General features: G+C 41.8%; 1 protein-coding gene across 1 annotated transcript in view; it reads left to right on the top strand.

Moving 5' to 3' along the window:
• The window catches only part of PUDP (pseudouridine 5'-phosphatase), a 463,943-nt gene extending 448,614 nt beyond the window's left edge, over nt 1–15,329 (top strand). Inside the window, exon 7 of the transcript XR_002071974.2 lies at nt 15,158–15,329. The gene's annotated coding sequence lies outside the window, so the exon portion shown is untranslated. The remainder of the gene's footprint in view (nt 1–15,157) is intronic.
• Nucleotides 15,330–19,973: the final 4,644 nt, after the last annotated feature.

Genomic DNA, 19,973 nt, shown 5'->3' with positions numbered 1-19,973 from the left:
TTTTTTTTTAACGTTTATTTATTTTTGAGAGACGTTTATTTGTCTTTGAGAGACAGAGCATGAACGGGGGAGGGTTAGAGAGAGAGGGAGACACAGAATCAGAAGCAGGCTCCAGGCTCTGAGCCGTCAGCCCAGAGCCCAATGCGGGGCTCGAACTCACGGACCGTGAGATTGTGACCTGAGCTGAAGTCGGACGCTTAACCGACTGAGCCACCCAGGCGCCCCAAGAGGACGGAACTTTTTAAAGCAATTTTATTAAGAAAACTGTTACACAAAAGGAAACACAATTATAGCAGATAGATAGATAGATATGTGCGTGTGTGCGTGTGTGTGTGTGTGTGTATGAAGATGTTTTAATAGTTTATCTTACAAGAGGACATAGACAACAAGTAGAGAATACATATAATATCAGAACAAGACAGCCGTCAAGCAACACAAATTATAAAAAAAAAAGAAAGAGAAAGAAAGAAAGAAAGAAAGAAAGAGAAAAAGCAGACGGCTGTTAAGCATGAGAAACGACTTCCTGTGTTAATAGTAAAAAAACATATCTATTTTTAGCTAACAAATTGACCTCTCATACACTTTTAGAAGAATTGGAAACATGTTGGAATATTCCTGCAAGGCACTTGGTTATTGGTTTTGACTCTTTATGCTTTCATAAGTTGTAACCAAGTAATGTCAATTTCAGGAATATTTTTTAAAGGGGCTGTCAAAAACATAAAGTAAATAAAAAATACAGAAGCTGTCAGATAATGTACTGAGAGATTTGCGCCCATGCACAGTCAGTATCATATTGTTTCTAAAACCTGAATATGAGAAGCAATCTGAATATGTGAGATGATGTAAATGAACTAAGGAGCATAATCATATAGGATGTAATGTAGTCAGAGGAAAAAACAATGCTTACAATATGATGTTATGTAAAGAAAGCAGAAAATGGGGTCCCTGGCTGGCTCAGTCCGTGGAGCATGTGACTCTTGATCTTGGGTTGTGGGTTTGAGCCCCACATTGGGGGGCGGTAATATTTAAAAGGAAAATCTTAAAAAGAAAAAAAAAGAAAGCAGACTATAAAGGGATATATATGATGTGATTGATCCCCATTGTGTTAAAAATTTATTTGGAGATTTCAGGTTAGGATATCAGTATGAACTTAGACATCACAGCCCTAGAAGCCCACTCAAATTCACCAACTAATAATTGAAATTGTGGAACACCTGTCACTCAAAGGGAGGTCTCTATACACCAAAACTTATTGAAAGAAACAAGAGTAACTCTTGAGGAATCTTGGCCTATCTAAACACGCACACTATTCAGTAGGAAAGTACATCTATAAATTAGAGAAAGGAATCCAGGGAGAAGCAGACTGAGGTCAGAAATTGAACAGAGACAAAAAAGGAAAACCAAATGAAACAGCAATGGAGACAACGAACAGCAGGCTGTGTAGTGAAGAAAACTGAATTGTTGAAGAAAAAGAGCAATTGTGAGGAATGGCAGCAACTCAAGGACGTGGAAAAATGGATGAGCAGGCTGAAAAGGAGGATGAATGAAAATACAGGTGGATGGCACACTCAGAATTCCCACTGAGATATAAAGAGGAACTCTAGCTTCCGGTGGGAAGGCAAACTGGTGCGGCCGCTGTGGAAGACATCACAGACGTGCCTCAAAAATTTAAAAATAGAAACACCATGTGACCCAGCACTTCCCCTAGTGGGTATTTGCCCAAAGAAAATGCAAACAGTAAATTGAAAAGATCTATGCACTGCTATGTTTATAGTTTATAGGAGCAGTATCTACAATAGCCAAGGTATGGAAGTGTCCATCCATAGATGAATGGATAAAGAAGGTGTGGTGCACACACACACACACACACACACACACACACACACAAACCACAGTGGAATACAACGCAGCCATAACAAAGCAGGAGGTGGTGTCATTTGCAACAACGTGGATGGGTCTAGAGAGTATAATGCTAAGTGAGAGAAGTCAGACAGAGGAAGACAGATAACCATATGACTTCAGACTTATGTGGAGTCGAAAAACAAGCCAAATGGATAAACAGACAAGAAGCATCGTAACCGCATTTGTAATTACACAGAACAGACTGCTGGCTGCCAGAAGGGAGGGGGTGGGGGGTAGGGAGAATGGGGGAAGACGCGTGGGAGATACAGGCTTCCACTTACGGAATGCACAAGTCATGGAAATGAAAGGTACCGCCCAGGGAATACAGCCAACGGCCCTGTAATCGCACGGTGTGGTGACATACTGTGGGGAGTATATGTGACGCATAGACTTGGAGGACCACCTGACACTGAGGGAACATGGTATACTCAAACAAAAAGATTTTCTTTTTATTTTTTAGGTTAACTAATTTTTAGAGAGAGAGCATGAGCAGGAGAGGGACAGAGAGAGAGAGAGAGAGAGAGAGAGAGAATCTCTAGCAGGCTCCACGCTGTCACCACAGAGCCTGATGAGAGGCTCGAACCCATGAACCATGAGATCCCAACCTGAGCCAAAACCAAGATTTGGACGCTCAACCAACTGAGACACCCAGGTGCCCCTAAAAAGAATTTTCCTAACGAAGTCCTGGAAAAAACAAAACAAAACAAAACTCCAAACCAGAAGGCACAGAAATACAGAAGGGAGAAGAAAACTTTCCTTAAAGACAGCCTTCCAGCTCCAGATGAAAAGGACTTGCCCAGGGCCACATAAAATTCCTGGAGACATTCTGGCACCACATGAAGAAAGTGTAGCCGTGCGGCACACCCCAGAGCTGAACAGAGGACAAGCATCTCCGAAAATCTGAGGGAAGCAGCCAGCACCTAGCTCATGCCTGGGGGACATTCAAGAGGCAGCAGCACGAGCACGAAAAACAACCTGCTCTCTGCCCTCCCCAAAGACAATGTATTTAACACCAAAGTCCCAACAACCCAGATAGTCACCTGAAAAGGAGCTCAGGGAAGGAAATTAGGTGTAAACAGGCTCAGGCCAAATATGTGAATCAGAGTTCGGTTAAACGCTTGCTGTTAATGTGTTTACAAATCGAGGCAAATGTCCCAAGAATTGACAAAAGAACATAGGCAGCGTTGAACAGGAACAGAAAACAGCATCAGTTATTAAGATCACAGGCCCAGAAAGGAACCCCAGGGGTCTGTTGGGGTGCGTGTGGCCCTATATTTGTGACAATTTAAAATACAAAGGCAGTAACTCCAAGGGGCGACAAACAAGGAGGGAAAAGACAGATCACCACTCAGTCCCGAACACCAGATGTTTCCAGGGAGGATAAAAATCTTGTTTAAGGAGTGAAGAAGTAGGAAGCCAATGAAAAGAAAATATAAAGGAAGGTTCATCTTTAGCCTGTGTTGAGAAGGTCTTTATACTAACAATAGTTAAGGTCAGTGTATACTTGAACACTGAGTATAAAACTAACTACATAAGGAGCAAACTGGATCATCACACATATCTGAGAAAAACAGTTAAGATACTTCATTTATCCCTTTCTCTTGTAAATCAATAAATACCAGCAGCTCAAAAGTGCTCAAATAAGAAAAATGATGAGCCACCTGGGTGGCTCAGTCGGTTAAGCACCTGACTCTTGATTTCAGCTCAGGTCATGATCTCACGGTGGGTGAGTTCAAGCCCCACGCTGGGCTCTGCACTGACAGTGTGGAGCCTGTGGGATTCTCTCTCTCTCTCTCTCTCTCTGTCTCTCTGCCCCTCTATCACTTGCTGTTTCTCTCTCAAAAATAAATAAATAAAGGGCGCCTGGGTGGCTCAGTTAAGCATCCAACTTTGGCTCCAGTCATGATCTTGAGTCATGAGTTCAAGCCCCGCGTCCGGCTCTGTGCTCACTGCTCAGAGCTTGGAGCCTTCTTCGGATTCTGTGTCCCCCCCCCCCCCCCGCCCCACTCCTCCCCTCTCTCTCTCACAAATGAATAAATGTAAGAAAAGATTTTTAAGTAAATAAACTTAAGAAAAAGAAAAACGATAACAATATTTGAAGCCTATACAGAAAGGAAATGAAGTGAGTAGAAACAGAGTAGTTTACCTCATTAGAAGTCAAAGGCAGATAAACTAGGAGTATAATTTTAAATAGCTTTCACCTAGGAGATTGTTAAAAATGTAAAATGTATAATAGGCAATACTTTTGAATTTGGCCCTCCCAGATGCCTATTTCCCTTTTACAATATCCAAGACTACACTACACTAATATTGTAAATATACTTAATGTATGAAATAGATATTGTTCTGCAGAAGCTTAATTTACTATCTTGTGATGCAGATTATCAAGAGGGAAATTCTCTTCTCTATGAAGTTTTAATGCAGAGCAAATGAGTTTAAATGGCAGCCAGTGATTGGGTTTAGGTGGGGATGATTAGATCTGAACAGAATTCTGGATCTGAGCGATAGCATCTCTATGGGAAGAAATACCAAATGTGCTGAGACACCCTCGTGGTTGGTTTTATAAAGATGCGGTGGGTTGGATTCTTTTCAGGTCTTGATGACAGAGAACACTTGCTGTATTTTGAGAATTTCTGCTTTAAAATATGCTTGGGGGTCAGCAGACATTTGTGGATTTCCAATTACTCTACATTGTAACTGCATTTCATATTGCCAGATTTTCCACGGATATAGGAATTTAGTTGTTCTGGTATGTAATAGTTTTAATTTTTCTGAGACTAACCAAGTTGAGCACTTTTGTGCATATCTACCTATCTACAAACATGTATATACAAAAATACATATATAATATATCATATAATATATATAATATAATATAATATAATATAATATAATATAATATATATATAATATGCATCCAAGAACCAACATGAAGGAAAATCACAGTTGAACAGAGATATATAATATGACTATATTATGTATTAATAGATATATAATATATGCATAAAACACATAAATCAACATATTTTTAATATATAAATGTATATTTAAAATATAAAAATGTTGCATATGCATATGTATGTGTATATGTGTCTGTGTGTGGGTTCAGCTGTTTGGATATCCTTTCTGTTTTTGTAGTATCTTAGGGCTTTTTTTAATATTTTATATTTGGGGTGCCTTGGTGGCTCAGTCAGTTAAGCATCCGAATTTGGCTCAGGTCACGATCTCACAGTTCATGAGTTCGAGCCCCGTGTCAGGCTCTGTGCTGACAGTTTGCAGCCTGGAGCCTGCTTCGGATTCTCCCTCTCTCTCTGCCCCTCCCCAACTGGCTCGCTCGCTCTCTCTCTCTCTCTCTCTCTGTCTCTTAAAAATAAACATAATAAAGGAAACCTCCATCAATGCATAGTTAAGTCATGCTTGTATATCACAGACTTCACAAATTTTGAGGATAAAAGTCCCCTATAATAGATAAATAATGCTAGTCATGTTGCCTTAAACACTGAGTCGGGGCTTACCCCGTTGGACATGAAAAGCTACAGAAAGAATGAATAACCCCCTGGAAACCTGATGGTGTTCTCTGAATTGCTTAAAGCAAAGAATGCCTCAGAAAATAGGCTAAAATCATCCTGTATGTGTTGAAAATGATTATTAGAAGCACAGTTTGGTCTGATCTCTTAGAGGCTTAAGAAGGATACTGGCAACAGGACTGCTAATTAGCAGAACATTTTTTCCCTTCATTTGATTTGTTACTTAATCCAATTAAAATGAGGTTGGATACATTTCAGGAGGAAATATTTTAGTAGTACCCACCTAAGTTTCAAAGGCAAGCTGATTTCACACAATTCCACCGATAACCCCAGTCACATTTGAGAGGATGCTCTGTATTTCTAGATGTGAAGTTTCTTGTTGGCAGGTGGGGGGTGGAAATGAACCAGCTAGAGAAACAGCAGGTGGCACCGTTCAGGGTTGGAACCATAGAGAACAGGAACAGCTCAGTTGGCTGAGTGGAAGCCACGTTTTCCAAGGACCCATCCATCCTGCGTCTCTGCCCAGAACATGAGCTTCCTTTGTGCCCTCAGTCAGTGTGATGCTTAGTAAGGGAGCCTTGGAGGAATTCACCAAAAAAGTACAGCTGATCTCAAACATATTTTTCAAATAACAGCATTAAAAAAAAAGCATCTAGAGATGCTGGCGTAAAGCATGGGGACCATTCGTTTACTATGTTCTTCATCTTCTTTCAGCAACTTTCCGATGAAATACTTATGCTAGAAACCAGTTTACTCTTACAAAGTGAACTTTCTGTAGGTAAAAATATACCACCATTCCTTTTTAAAAATTACCTCTAAAAAGTGAAGGCCAAAGTTGTACAAAGCCAACAGTTGCCTGGTAAGCATGAACGATGCATCGTAGGACCCTTTTAGAGATGTGTTCCAACTTTCACTGTAACGATGCATCGTAGGACCGTTTAGAGATGTGCCCCAACTTCCACTGCTGGGCTTCCACGTGCATGTAAAGAGCATTTTAATGTTGCAGGACTTTCAATAATACTTCAAAGGGTTAAACTAGACCTTCACACTCAGAACTGTTCAATACCGAACAGAAAATACATGTTACCAGAGCACGTTCTCCATGTTCCTTGTCGCTATGCTGAGTCCGCTGTATCATCCTTTTGTGGGGCTTTGCTTTTCAGACGGAGGTCATTTACGACACTAAGGAGTTACTGATGGTGATGAAAGCAGCCATGTAGCCCTTGGGTTTTTCCACGACATGATGCCGTATACCGACCAAGGTCTGGCTCCGTGCTGTTGCCGTGGGTTTTCAAATCCTTTCTCAGCCCAGCCGTTAAATATTGGACCAAATGGAGACCTCCATGATATCATGGATGGAGGACAAAATGCACTCAGAGCATAAATTATGAACCCTGGATAATGGCTTGTACCGTTGATTATGTTCATCAGTGCGATGTAATGTAATAAAAGGAACGTGGGCTTTAGCACAGGACACACTGCTTGTCAGAGGCATGAATGTGGTCCACTCCTTCCGCTTGTCCAGACACCACTGCCCTTGTTGTGCAATGGTGGTAAGTCCTTAGGAACACTGGACCGCTGAACGAAGCAAGGGCTTCGTGTGAATGTGCTGTGTTGACTCTGACGTGCTCTAAAGACCTTATTTCTTGCACAATGTATTTGGGCCTCTTGCTCTCAAAGCATATTCCACACACCCACATTTTCCATTCATCAGATAGAATCAGAATACTTTAATCCAGTGTTTGGAATAGACACTCACAGAAAACACTGGTCTCATCCCTGTATTCCCGGCATTGGATACATTTCCTTGCCCTCAATAAGCTAGGTGAACACATGCAGAACTGAATGAGAAATTATTACATGACTGACTGAGCAACAGGATGAATAAGCCTTGTATATTTCATAAGCATATGCGGCAGAAAGGGACAATTTGGGGGAGAAGAATAAACAGTTCTGCTGTATTACATTATTTTCACTTGCTTGTTATCTGGGCCATTGAACTAAGGCTATATACTAAAAGCATAATTGAAACTTTACTCTGTCCAATTATTTCATTGGCTATTGCCAAGGAAGGCTGATCTCTGGGTTTAAACTGAAGCGTCACCTCTACATATTTTTCTGAATCACATTTGTCCACAGTACGGTTGATTATTTATTTGCATGGTGTTTTTTTTTTAACTTTATTTATTCTGAAAGAGAGATAGGCAGAGAAAGAGGGAGAGAGAGAAGACTGCATGCTATCAGCACAGAGCCCCACGCAGGGCTCAAACCCATGAACTGTGAGATCATGACCTGAGCCGAAACGAAGAGTTAGACGCTTAACCTACTGAGCCACCCGGGTGCCCCTGCATGGCTCTCTTTAAGTACTGGTCTCTCTCCACTGGATGATAAGTTCACTGGGAATATCCATTTATAGTTTGTATTAGAAAAGTCCATAAAGCTTTTTTTTTTTAATTCTCAAAACTAAATGGATTAAATTTGATATTTCAGACTATGTTCCCCGACACATTAAAGGGAAATAGGATCAAACCTGGGGGACTGTGTGGCAGGAATGTGCACATAAAATCACTGTTCTCATGACTGCAACGATTCCATTTTGTTGTGTTTAGATTAACCAAAAATTAGGCTTTTGTCTCCAAATAAGCATAAATTTCCAAAGTTCTCAAATAAATGTGCTCAAAATGTGTTTGGGGGCTACCCCTCCCTTTTCATTCAGATTAAATGTAATTAATTTTATTCGATTAAAAACCCTCAATAAAAAAATTGATAGCGATTTTAGAGTAGGAATAAAAACAAACAAAATGTCTTTGCTGACGAGCAAAGTGACAGAGAAAAGCTAGTCTCTAGGCTCTGTTAGGTGAGGAGCAGAGTCTGTCCTGTTCTTTCCCTGCACCTGTTTTTAGATAAATAAATGTCTAGTGATCATCGATATCTGATAATAGTAATATCAGAGCCTCTGGCCAGCTTTGACACCCATCGCTAAAGGATGAATGCCTTGTAATATTATTGAATTTCCAAATTATTATGAGTCTCCAAACTGGTTCATCCCATAAAATACAAGAATGGCTCAATACCTATTAATGCCAGGCACCATGATGATAAATCACATGGTAAGCCTCATGGATAAATCATGATGGATAAATCACATGATAAGCCTCATGATCCATATGTGCCAAAATGGATCTGGTAAAACTCCGTGTCAAGTCTGACTAAAATGGGTAATAAATAGGGACTGATAATTTTATAATGAAAAAAATAAGTATTTTCAGCGGTGAACCAGCTTTAATTCATGTGGAAACATTAGAAAAATTCCTATTTAAGTCAGTGAAAGGTAAGGATGCCCACTGTCATCGTTATGATTTGATGTTGCCCTGAAATTACCAGTCCATTACATTACACAGAAGAGAGATCGGAACAAAAATTAGGAAGGAGGAAACACAAACACTTGCAGATGTGAGTGTGTATCTTGAAAACATTAAGACTATAATCTGAAAAGCTGTTAAAAATAAGAGAATTCAGTAGTTATATATATGTAAATATAATTTAAATTATATAATAGAGAACATATAACAATATGGGTTCCTGCTTTCTTAGAACAATTTTGAAATGTCTCACATTTATTCCCTGTGAACTTTATACACTGTCCATATATACACAGCTGTGACCTGTATGTAATAGCTATTATATGCATACATATGTAATACATACATAGGCATACACACAAATGTGTATGCACAAGACAAATACACAAAGGGGAGTAAAATATGGTCGGTCTAGGTTATGACCATCTTCTCCTCTTCATCGCATATCCCTCTTTCTCTTTGAGAACAGCCCCCAATATATGTTCATTGCTTTTACTTTAAAAAGTAAAAACGAGTGAAAGTGGAAAAATTAAGTAAAATGCGTCTAAGTCAACTTCCTTCATTTCTTCTTGTTTTTCCACATTTTTACCCAATACTGCCCTCTTATTAGAGCCAAACAAAAGCTAACAGCTTTTGGGATGTTTTTCCCCCAAATAAATACCAATTCATTACTGGATTAGAAACAAAAATTTGGGGCACCTGGGTGGCTCAGTCAGTTAGGCATCCGACTTCAGCTCAGGTCATGATCTCATGGTTCTTGAGTTTGAGCCCCACATTGGGCTCTGTGCTGATGGCTCAGAGCCTGGAGCCTGCTTTAGATTCTGTGTCTCCCTCTCTCCCTGCCCCTCCTCTGCTCACACTGTGTCTCTCTCTCACACTGTCAAAAATAAATAAACATTTAACATAATTTAAAAAAAAGAAATGAAAATTCATCTCACATTTGTCCTGAATGAATTAATAATTTAATATTTCTGTGACAACTCTGGGGATGTCTTAGGAATTAGCAGTATCTTATACTTGTTCCTGTGACTGTCAGTTATTGTTGTGCGTTAGATGTTCTGACGTCCAGGTTAAAAATTTACCAAGAATGTATTTAAAACAATGCTAAGGAAAGTGGCACATCCTAATATTTCTATAGCTTTTTATATTTCCATTGATATATTTTTGCTTTACCTTCTCCAGCACATTACCATCCCACTGAGCTATCATCTGTCTCTGTGTCTATGTATCTATGCATCTATCTATCCATCCATCTCTCCATCTCCCTATCATCTGTCTGTCCATCTGTCCCTCTACCTATTCATCAATCCATCCATTATCTATCTTCTATCTATCTATCTATCTATCTATCTATCTATCTATCCATCTACCTATCTATCCATCCATCCATCCATCCATCATCCATCCATCATCCATCTATCATCTATCTATTTATCTAATATCTATCCATCCATCCATTCATCATCCATCTATTATCTGTCTCCCTATCTATATCTATCTGTATGTAACACTATCCAACTCATATCTACACCATGAATATTTGAGCATGTAATATATAACACATATATCTCATGATTTTAAAACCACGTTGTTGGTAATAACGATTAGGTAAATCTCAGGATACAATTTTAGACTCATTTGCAGGAATTTACCAAGCCATGAAAAGATCACTTTGGACTACTGTGGGTTCTGTGAAGAATGATACTGGAGAAACACAAAACACCATTACAATTACTAGAGCATCACGTTGTCAATCAGGTGCCTCTCCTACACTCACCTTTACAACCCAGTCATCTTCAAGCATCCGCTTCCTGTCTGCTCTCTGAAAACAGAGTTTTACGATAGAGCATTAAATATCCGTGTAGCTCCGTCACAGGACAGGAGAATGAAAAATTAAAGAATTAAAGTGTCCCGCATTTCAGTGGCATGAACATCAATTGCAATAAATGCGCGTGTGGCCTTTCTGGCGACAGTCATTCCTATTAGCTGTTAGGGCTCAGTGGCATCTGTCAGTTCTGCTAAGTAAATGACAAATGGAAAGGCTGAGAATGCAGTTGAGTAGGGATAGCATTGGATTAGGCTATGTGACAGCTCCATTAGATTTAGGTCACTTGTCACGAGCCTTAATCCGGTCACGTATTTCCCTACGTATAGATGACGGACAGTGGACCATCAGCTCTCCCAGGTGTGACTGCGCACGGAGGCTGGGGAGACAGATGCGGGGGAACCTTTGACAAGGGGGCAGAGTGGCTGGCTGGGCAGAGCTAGTGGCAGGTGTAGGCATGGTGGCCAGATGGAGTGGGGCTGCAGGCGCCAGATTGTGGCGGGAGGGCCCTGCCCGCCTGGAAGTTCAGACGTTTCTTTTTTCTGTTTGGCTTGGTTTCCTCCTTCTCGGTCACTCATTTTTCAGGCATTTCTCAGAGTCACCTAGAGATGGTTTTTTGGAAACTACTCGGGTAGCAGCATGCCGTGGAATGCAGAGAGGGACAGAGCACGCTCAGATGCAAAACTCGGGAAGAGCTGAAGACGGGCTGCTGAGTCAGAGCAGTAGGGATGGTGGAGGGTGCAAAATCCAAGAAACTCAACAAAGGAGCCAAGCATTGTTTCAGGAAACCTAGAGATCACTAACCCACCACACACACAGCTGAGCCAGAGTCTTAGCGGAGAGCCTCCATATGCAGATGTGAGCCAACCAGCTTCTCCAGCTTGCTCTGTGGACATCCGCTTCCTGTTTGAGCCCCTCTCCACCATGCACCCTGCCCCCCAAACCATCAGGGGTCCAAAAGGCAACACACATTTCCAAAAGCCATCATTCTGCTTGTGAGACACCACCGGAAGGCTGTTGGCATCTTACTCTTTTGAAGTCACAAAAATAAAGAAAATCAAATGTAAATTAAGGAGATATTTGCAAGGTATCCAAAAACGCAGAGAGGCCAACTCTATTATTGCAAAATAATAAGAGACAAAAAAAACATGTTTGCTTTGACACTTGTCATTCTGTCACTGACACCCTTTTTGAAAGGGGTGTCTTCAGTCACGGTGTGAACTTCCCAAAGTGCCAATCACATTTAAAACCGTGACAAGAGACCCTGTGTTTAATCTCCCCATCCTGCTGGGAATGACCTCCAGTTCATTTCAACCACACTCGGTTTTTTCTTGTCTCAAAAGACACTGGCTCTTCCTTGACCCAGAGGGTTTCCATCTGCTCTCCCGCTCCCCTCCTTTCTCCTTTTCCATCCAGTGGACCGGCATGCACCTCTTCCTCAAGGCTACAACAAATGCACCAACTTTCTGAAGCCGTGCAAGCTTCCTCTGGAGGATTAGTGACTTGGCACTGGCTTCACAGAGCCTGAACTGCCTGTGATCAAGGCAGTGCGTGTGGCTACGTGTTTACTTCCTCTACCAGACTTCGAGCATCTCGCGAGCATGCTATTTCCCTTCGTGCCCTCAGCTCCTAGCACGTGATGGAGGCTTTTTAACGGTTCATTAAAACAAAACAAAAATAAATGAAATATATTGAAATAAATGAAATGAAATGAAATCATGCATACAGAAATGTATTAGGCATTCTGGGAATTGCAAGAACCCCAACTTCATGTTAGATTTATGACAAGTGACGATGTTATGTTGGTCCATGGCTATGTGGATTCTGTTGTGATGCTCCCTCCCCCAGGAGTCAATATGATGGAGAGTGGGGTCCAGCACAGTGTATCAACCTCAACACTATTGACATTGAGGTTGGATCATTCTTGTTTGTGGGAGCTGCCCTGTGCATTGTGGGTCATTGAGCAGCATCCCTGGTCTCGACCCACCAGGTGCCAATGGTAACATCCTCCCTGTGTTGTGACAACCTAAAAGGTCTCCAGACATTGTCAAGTGCCCTCTGGGCAGACGAACTCACCCCGAGGTAGAGAATTGCCAGACTACCCTATAGGATCTTTTTTTTTTTTTTAGCTTTCTTGTTTCTTTTTTTTTTTTCCACGTTTTTTTTTTTTTTTTAATTTATTTTTGGGACAGAGAGAGACAGAGCATGAACGGGGGAGGGTCAGAGAGAGAGGGAGACACAGAATCGGAAACAGGCTCCAGGCTCCAAGCCATCAGCCCAGAGCCTGACGTGGGGCTCGAACTCACGGACCGCGAGATCGTGACCTGGCTGAAGTCGGATGCTCAACCGACTGCACCACCCAGGCGCCCCTAGCTTTCTTGTTTCTTAAGAAGGGAGTCATTAAGAGAAAGAGGAACATCATTTATTGTGGAAATACTAAAGTATCTCCAGTTTCTTTTTGGACATTGTTGAAGCCAAATAAAACTCATCTTTCCTCTCTAAGGAGAAAGAAAGGAAAAAGATGAAGCTGGGACAGTTCTAGTGGAACCACGTCCAACCAAAGGAGCCTTACGTGGGGTGCAGATTCAGAACACGGACACCCATCAAGGAGAGGCATGGTTTGGGGTGAACAACTGTGAAGTGCAGTCATTCGTTTGCTCTTTTCCTTACAACCTGGCCACCGCGTGTGTGTCTCCTTCTGGATGACCCCATGCCTGCTGGAGGGCTGGGGTCCAGTCTTCTCCATGTCTGCATCCAACTGCCAGACACACAACAGCACTGGAACATGAACTGAGCTGGCATTCTTGTCAGTCTCACAAGCCAAATTCCGTCTCACTTGAATTGAAGCTGTTACTAACAGACAACCACAAAATCTTTTTCTCCGAAATCACACACATGCTTACTACTCTTGACCTGCTGGTTTATGATGAATTACTTCCTTGTAGCTGCTTAGGTAATTGCATCGTTAGTAGTAAGTCAGCAATAGGAAAAGGTAACGAAATGGTTGAGTTTTGTCTCCATTTCTACTAAGAAACTACCTCATTATACTTAAACATTTCTGGGGCACCTAGGTGGCTCAGTCAGTTAGGCATCTGACTTCAGCTCAGGTCATGATCTCACGGTCCCTGAGTTTGAGCCCAGCGTCGAGCTCTGTGCCGACAGCCCAGAGCCTGGAGTCTGCTTCCCATTCCGTGTCTCCCTCTCTCTCTGCCCCTCCCCTGCTTGTGCTCTGTCTCTCTCTCTCTCTCTCTCTCTCTCTCTCTCTGTCTCTCTGTCTCTCTGTCTCTCTGTCTCTCTCTCAAAAGTAAATAAATGTTAAAAAAAAAGAATACAGTCAAATTTTTCAAATTATTTCAAGGAGAAAGAGCAAAGATCATTGGAGTAATCTGGGTTCTACAGAGAAACAGGCAATAGAATACATATATAGTATGTCAAGGAATACATGATGTCATAGTCATATATGTACATGTTACAGAGATATTCATGTACACAGGGTGTGGAGATCTCAGAACCTATGATTTCTTCTTTGGAAGTTTCCATATGATTTATGCACCTACACAATGTTCTCCGCTTACCTTCTACTTAATAACACCTTTAAAAGTGCTTAAGTACACACACACACACACACACACACACACACATCTGAAAAGTAAAAAATTGAAATCAAAAGGATATATTATAAATTCCTGGAAGATAAATGCCATGTTCTAATTTGACATGTGTATATTTTTTTCCTTTTGAAAAAACTTATAAATAAATGTGCTATACATTAAATATCAAGAAGTAGTCATTATTGGAGCACCTGGGTGGCTTAGTTAGTTAAATGACTCTTGATTTCAGCTCAGGTCATTATCTCACTCACTCAGGTCATTGTTCCCACTTTGTGGGAACAAACCAGCATCAGGCTCTGTACTGACAGTGTGGAGACTGCTTGGGAATCTCTTCCTCACTCTCTGCCCCTCACTCAAAATAAACAAATAAAGATTTTTTAAAAAAGAAGTATTCATTATTGATTACAATTCAGGATATACTACTGAGAGAATCCTAGAATCAAAATATCAACTCACGATACAGTAGTGATAATTCCCTTCCAATTAATTGACATGTATTTTAATATAAAAATAGGATTCATGTAAATCTGCCTAACAAAATTCCAAAATCCCAATTATTTCCCATTTATGGCATGAGAAAAATTTGTCTCCAAATGTTACCATCCCTTCCCTTATACTCATCGAGTATGTTTTGAATTAGTGGAGGTTTGTATGCCAGCCTTGTTAAATATTGCAAATTTATCTGAAGAAATGACAGGCATGTGAGGATATTTTATTGAAACTTTACAAAATATTCAGTTCAATTCATTTGAAAACATCAGGGGGGATAAAAACCGAAAGCATTAGAAATATTTCTATCTCTGAGCCATCATATCCTAGGAAGCCAAAATTTGTTGTAATTCAATATTCCTATGAGTAATTACTTTTATTCTTGGATTAGAAACAATTCTATTTTCAGTGGAGTCTTGACTTTATTTTGTTCTTCTTTAGGGAAATCATTTCCATTGATGACGAATAGGTTGCCTTTATGTGTTACCTTCACTTGGACACATCCCACTGGAAGTCCTGGCTTTCAAAGGATCATTTCAGGCCATCGGTAATGGATTATGAACCGTAGTCCATGAAGGAGCAGGCTTGGGAGACGGTAAGTCGAACCAGTTTGTAGCGCGTATCGGGAGTGACACAGAGCTTTTCATCACTGGCCTCCTAACTGGGGTGTGTCCTCCCCTTACGTTCTCTCCAGGGGAAAACTTCTTTAGCCACCCAGGGTCTTTGTGGTTACATATACATTTTAGGGTTGTTTTTCCTATTTCTGTAAAGAATGCCATTGGCATTTCGATTGCGATTGAGTCTGTAGATCACTGTGGACTGTGTAGAATGTAACCATATTAATTATTGTGGTTCATGAACAAGAGTATCTTTCCGTTTATCTGTCATCTTTCATTTCCTTCACCAATATTTTATAATTTCCAACGCACAAACTTTCACCTCTTTGGTTAATTTATTCCTAAGGATGTCAGTGTTTTTGTTGCTTTTTCTAATGAGATGGTCTTCTTAATTTCCTTTTTGGATAGTTTATCACTTGTATGTAGAAATGCCACTGATTTTTGTGTGCTGATTGTGCGTCCTGCAACTTTACTGGCTTTATCGGTTCTAAGAGTTTTTTTGTTGGGGAGTCTTTAGGGTTTTCTCCCTATATGACCGTGTCATCTGCAAACAGATGACTTTACTTCCTCCTTTCCAATTTCGGTGCCTTTTATTCCCTTTTCTTGTATACTTGCTCTGGCTAGGACTTCTAGTCGAATAGACTTCTAGTCTAGTCTAGCTATGTCGAACAGACGTGGCTACGGTGCGCATTTTTGCCTTATACTGGATCTTACAGGAAATACTTTGTTTTTCATTGTTGAGTGTGATGTTTGCTGTGGGTTTTTCGTAGATCATCACATTTATTGTGGTCACTGAATCACTGGAGTAGATAAAACATTCTCTTTTTGCTTAACAAAACAAAACAAAGCAAAACAAAACACAGATAGAGAAGGCACCTGGATGGCTCAGTTGGTTAAGCATCTGAGTCTCGATTTTGGCTCAGGTCACGATCTCACAGTTTGGGGGAGGTAGTCCCGCGTCGGGCTCTGCACTGACAGTGTGGAGCCTGCTTGGGATTCTCTTTCTCCCTCTCTCTCTGCCCTCCTGGGGATTGCTTTAATTTTTGTACATGTATTCGTCTCTTTCTCCGATGTGTCTCCTCTCCCTCTGCCTAGAAATCATGTCCTGGGGTGGGGTTGCAGTCACTCTGGAATGGAAGCTATCCTTATTTCTACTGTGTTTTGACACACATTTTAAAAGGCTTCTCCACCTCTGACATTACAGAGAATTTTGTTTTTCTTACTCTCACTGGAAATATTCTCATTTTGATTGCATATTTGAAGAGTGTACATAGATGAGTAAATGTAATTTATTTCCAATTTATAACCTTTTTCAGAATATAAATGTCAAGAATGGTCAAAATCACACACATTACATTATAAACACCATACTGCTAAACCGTGCATGCCCGTGCACACACCCACGTGCAAGAGAGAGGATGGTACATTTGTGTTATTTATAGATTGCTGAAAAATATAATTTCGTTATTTTTCAAGCTAAATGCCAATATTCAAAATTTCCAAGGTCCGCCTCATTTTATCTTATGCCATAATAAAGTCAAAGAAAAGAATTCACTTTTGAGTTCCAGTTACCTTGGAATTGCCCTAACCATTTCAGGTACCTCTTTAATTTGCTCTCAGACTCTGAAAAGTACATCGAACTTCCATTTGCCTGCTGCTCTATGATCATCCTGTTTCAAAGCACTCCCCAAACACACCCAGGCAAATGTTCTGTATGATTTCCACGTGAGCCAAAGGGAAAGCCAGCACGGCTGAGTGTGGCTTTATTTGGCACAAGCGGATAAGAAAACAGATTTCATTCTCTGACTGCAACCAGTCGTTATCAAAGAGAGAATTTAATTTCACGTCCATGTTTTTGACTACAGCTACATGCGTCGTCCGTAAGAAACCCGACAGGTTTTAGGTAACACACACAGCTGGGTGTGCAAAGCATTTCTGAAATCTACATAAGATTGCGCCATGGCGACATGGAACGTCCTGCCATCACTCTTTACCACGGACCCAGAGGGAACACACAGGAAACTTTTCAGGGATTCTCTGGAAGTTTCTGCCCTCTCCGGTTACCTAGATATTCGGTCTAGGCTCTGTGGCTCCCAGGATGGAGCTCTGGAAGCAAATTAGTGTCACTGTCTGGGAACAGGACCCTCATGCATGTTTGGAAGCCAATGTTTCATCTTTATGTTTCTTAGGAAAATGCACATTTCCGAATTGCCAGTCTCTTTAATTAACCACTTGAAGGTTTTAGGTTTGATGCATCGAAGAAGCAAAATTATGTTCCTTTTCTACAAGGGTCACATTTTCCGTAAAGTTGCTTCGTGTTTTCAGTTTAGCATGCCATAACGCAAGTTTGCATGGGCCTTGACAGGAAGGCTTGTTAAACCTGGACGGCTGGGCGCCCCTCTCAAGTTTGTGGTTCAGTAGATCTGGGGTGGGACCCTCAAATCTGCATTTCTAACAGATTCCCAGGTGGGGCCCATGCTGATGGTCCGCATACCACACACACAGAGAACCATTCTTCTGCAAGGTAATTCTCACATTTTAGCCAAATAATTATATTCAACAGACCAAATAATTCTATATTTTGGGCTCCAGATTCATAATGATTCATTCCATTAAGACATTCTCCTTTTTAAAAAATTCACTGCTTAATTATCCACATCTTGGCACTTTATAATATTTTCACTCTGGCTCTGATAGCTGTGATTTTCAGAAAACAATAAAATCCATGCAGGCATTGTGCCTGATGATGTTCCCATCACACCCATTACTTATTAGACTTTATTTCTCCCTTTATTAGAATTGATTTTAAAATCCCTCTTACCTTGTTGGAAAATGAACTGGTAAGATCTATCAACACATGCATATTGGAGCCACCTGTGAAGCTTAATCACTCACAGAAGGCTCTTACTAGCTGTGGCTTGCCAGTAGGTCCCCTTTCACCTGTGTTTAGGAGCCACGGGGTCACGCAGGGTGGCCAGGAGGCAGCCCGCCTCTCTTCCGTGGTGAAATTTCAGGTGTGCGGAGAAGGGCTCAGACTTCCGGGCAAAAATCTCGCCCACAGGCCCGGTGGTGGCTCCATGTCCACTCTTGCTTTGATTAGCAACTCTTTCACTAAATAACTACAACTAACAGAGTGTACGTATTCCCCAAACCGGTGACATATGGAGGAAAAAGCGTTGAGCATACTACATGATGGTATTCATTTCCTAGGACCGCTGTAGCAAAGGATTGCAAACTGGGGACAACTTACTGTCTCTCAGTTCTGGAGCCCCCAAGTTTGAGATCCAGGTTGGGCAGGGCGGCTCCGCTCCCCCCAGCGTTTGGGGGCGGGGGTCCTTCCTGCCTCTCCCAACTTCTGGGGCCCCAGGGATCCCTTGGCCTGTGGCCTCATCCCTCCCATCTCTGCCTCTGTCTTCCTGTGGCTTCTCCTGTGTCTGTTTCTCTTCTTCTGTCGTTTATAAGGACACTTATTGGGTGTCGTGTCCATCCTAGTCCAGGATGATCTCCCTGGTTCCTGGCGCTGAGCTCCTGACACCTTTGGAATTTCCAGATGGGAGAATAGGAGAGAAGAACATCTTTTGTTATTCATAAAAAGCCCCTCCCCCATTGACCACACCTGAGTGTATGCTAATAGGGTGCCCCTTGGGGCTTGGAGGCTGGTTGCCAGGGAAACCAACCCCAAGATCTGGGGGTTGGACTTTCAGCCCCAGGCCATACCTCCAGGAAGGAGACAGGGGTTGGAAATTGAATCAATCACCGGTGCCCAAGGATTTAATCAATTGTGCCTAATGAAACCTCTGTAAAAACCCATACATGAAGGGGTTGAGGGGCTTCCGGGTTGCTGAAGGTACCCACGTCTCTGGAGGGTGCTGCACCCCAAACTTCTGGAGACAGAAGCCGTTGTGATCGAGCCCCTCCCGGAAGTCAGCCGTCTGTATCCTTCACGATAAACGGATAATAGTAAGTACAGCGTTTCCTTGAGTTTTCTGAGTGCTCCTAGTATAGCAACAAAACTGAGGACTAGGTCATGGGAACCCCTGATGCGTAGCCAAGTCGGACAGAACGGTGGTACCCTGGGGACCCGCTACTTGTGATTGGTGTCCAGACTGGGCAGCCTTGTGGGACTGAACCCTTCCCCCGTGGGGTCTGCCCGAACTCGCAGTACTGACAGAATTAAACGGTATTAAATGGTAGGACACCTCGCTGGGGTCTGCAGAGAATTGCTCGATGTGAAAAACACACATTTGGTGTCAGAAGTGTTGAGCAGAGAAACTGTTTTCCCTTCAACAATCAAACATCTTTTTTCTCCTTTAGAGCAAACACCTCCTCCTGGCTGACCTCTCTGGCTGTCGGCCTTTTCCCCTGTAAGCCATTCTCGTCTTTATAGTCAGAGAGAATCCTCTGAAACACAAATGAGATAATGTCTGTGTCCTACTTAAAACCCTCAGCGGTTTTCTGTGGCTGTGACCAAAAAAGACGTCTTCACCTGTCCTGCGGAGCTGGAAGGTGCAGCTGGCGTGATCCGTGGTCAGGGATCTAGTAAACACATTTTGGGGGTTGATGCAGATGCTTTTCCACCAAGCACACGTCTAGGTATCGTCTACTTTGTATTCTAGGACTTCCATAGCTTTGAAAATTAT

The sequence above is a fragment of the Panthera pardus genome, unplaced genomic scaffold (genome assembly GCF_024362965.1).
Source record: "Panthera pardus isolate Hobbes unplaced genomic scaffold, ASM2436296v1 HiC_scaffold_27, whole genome shotgun sequence".
Taxonomy (NCBI): domain Eukaryota; kingdom Metazoa; phylum Chordata; class Mammalia; order Carnivora; family Felidae; genus Panthera; species Panthera pardus.
This window is presented reverse-complemented; position numbering and strand designations above follow the sequence as displayed.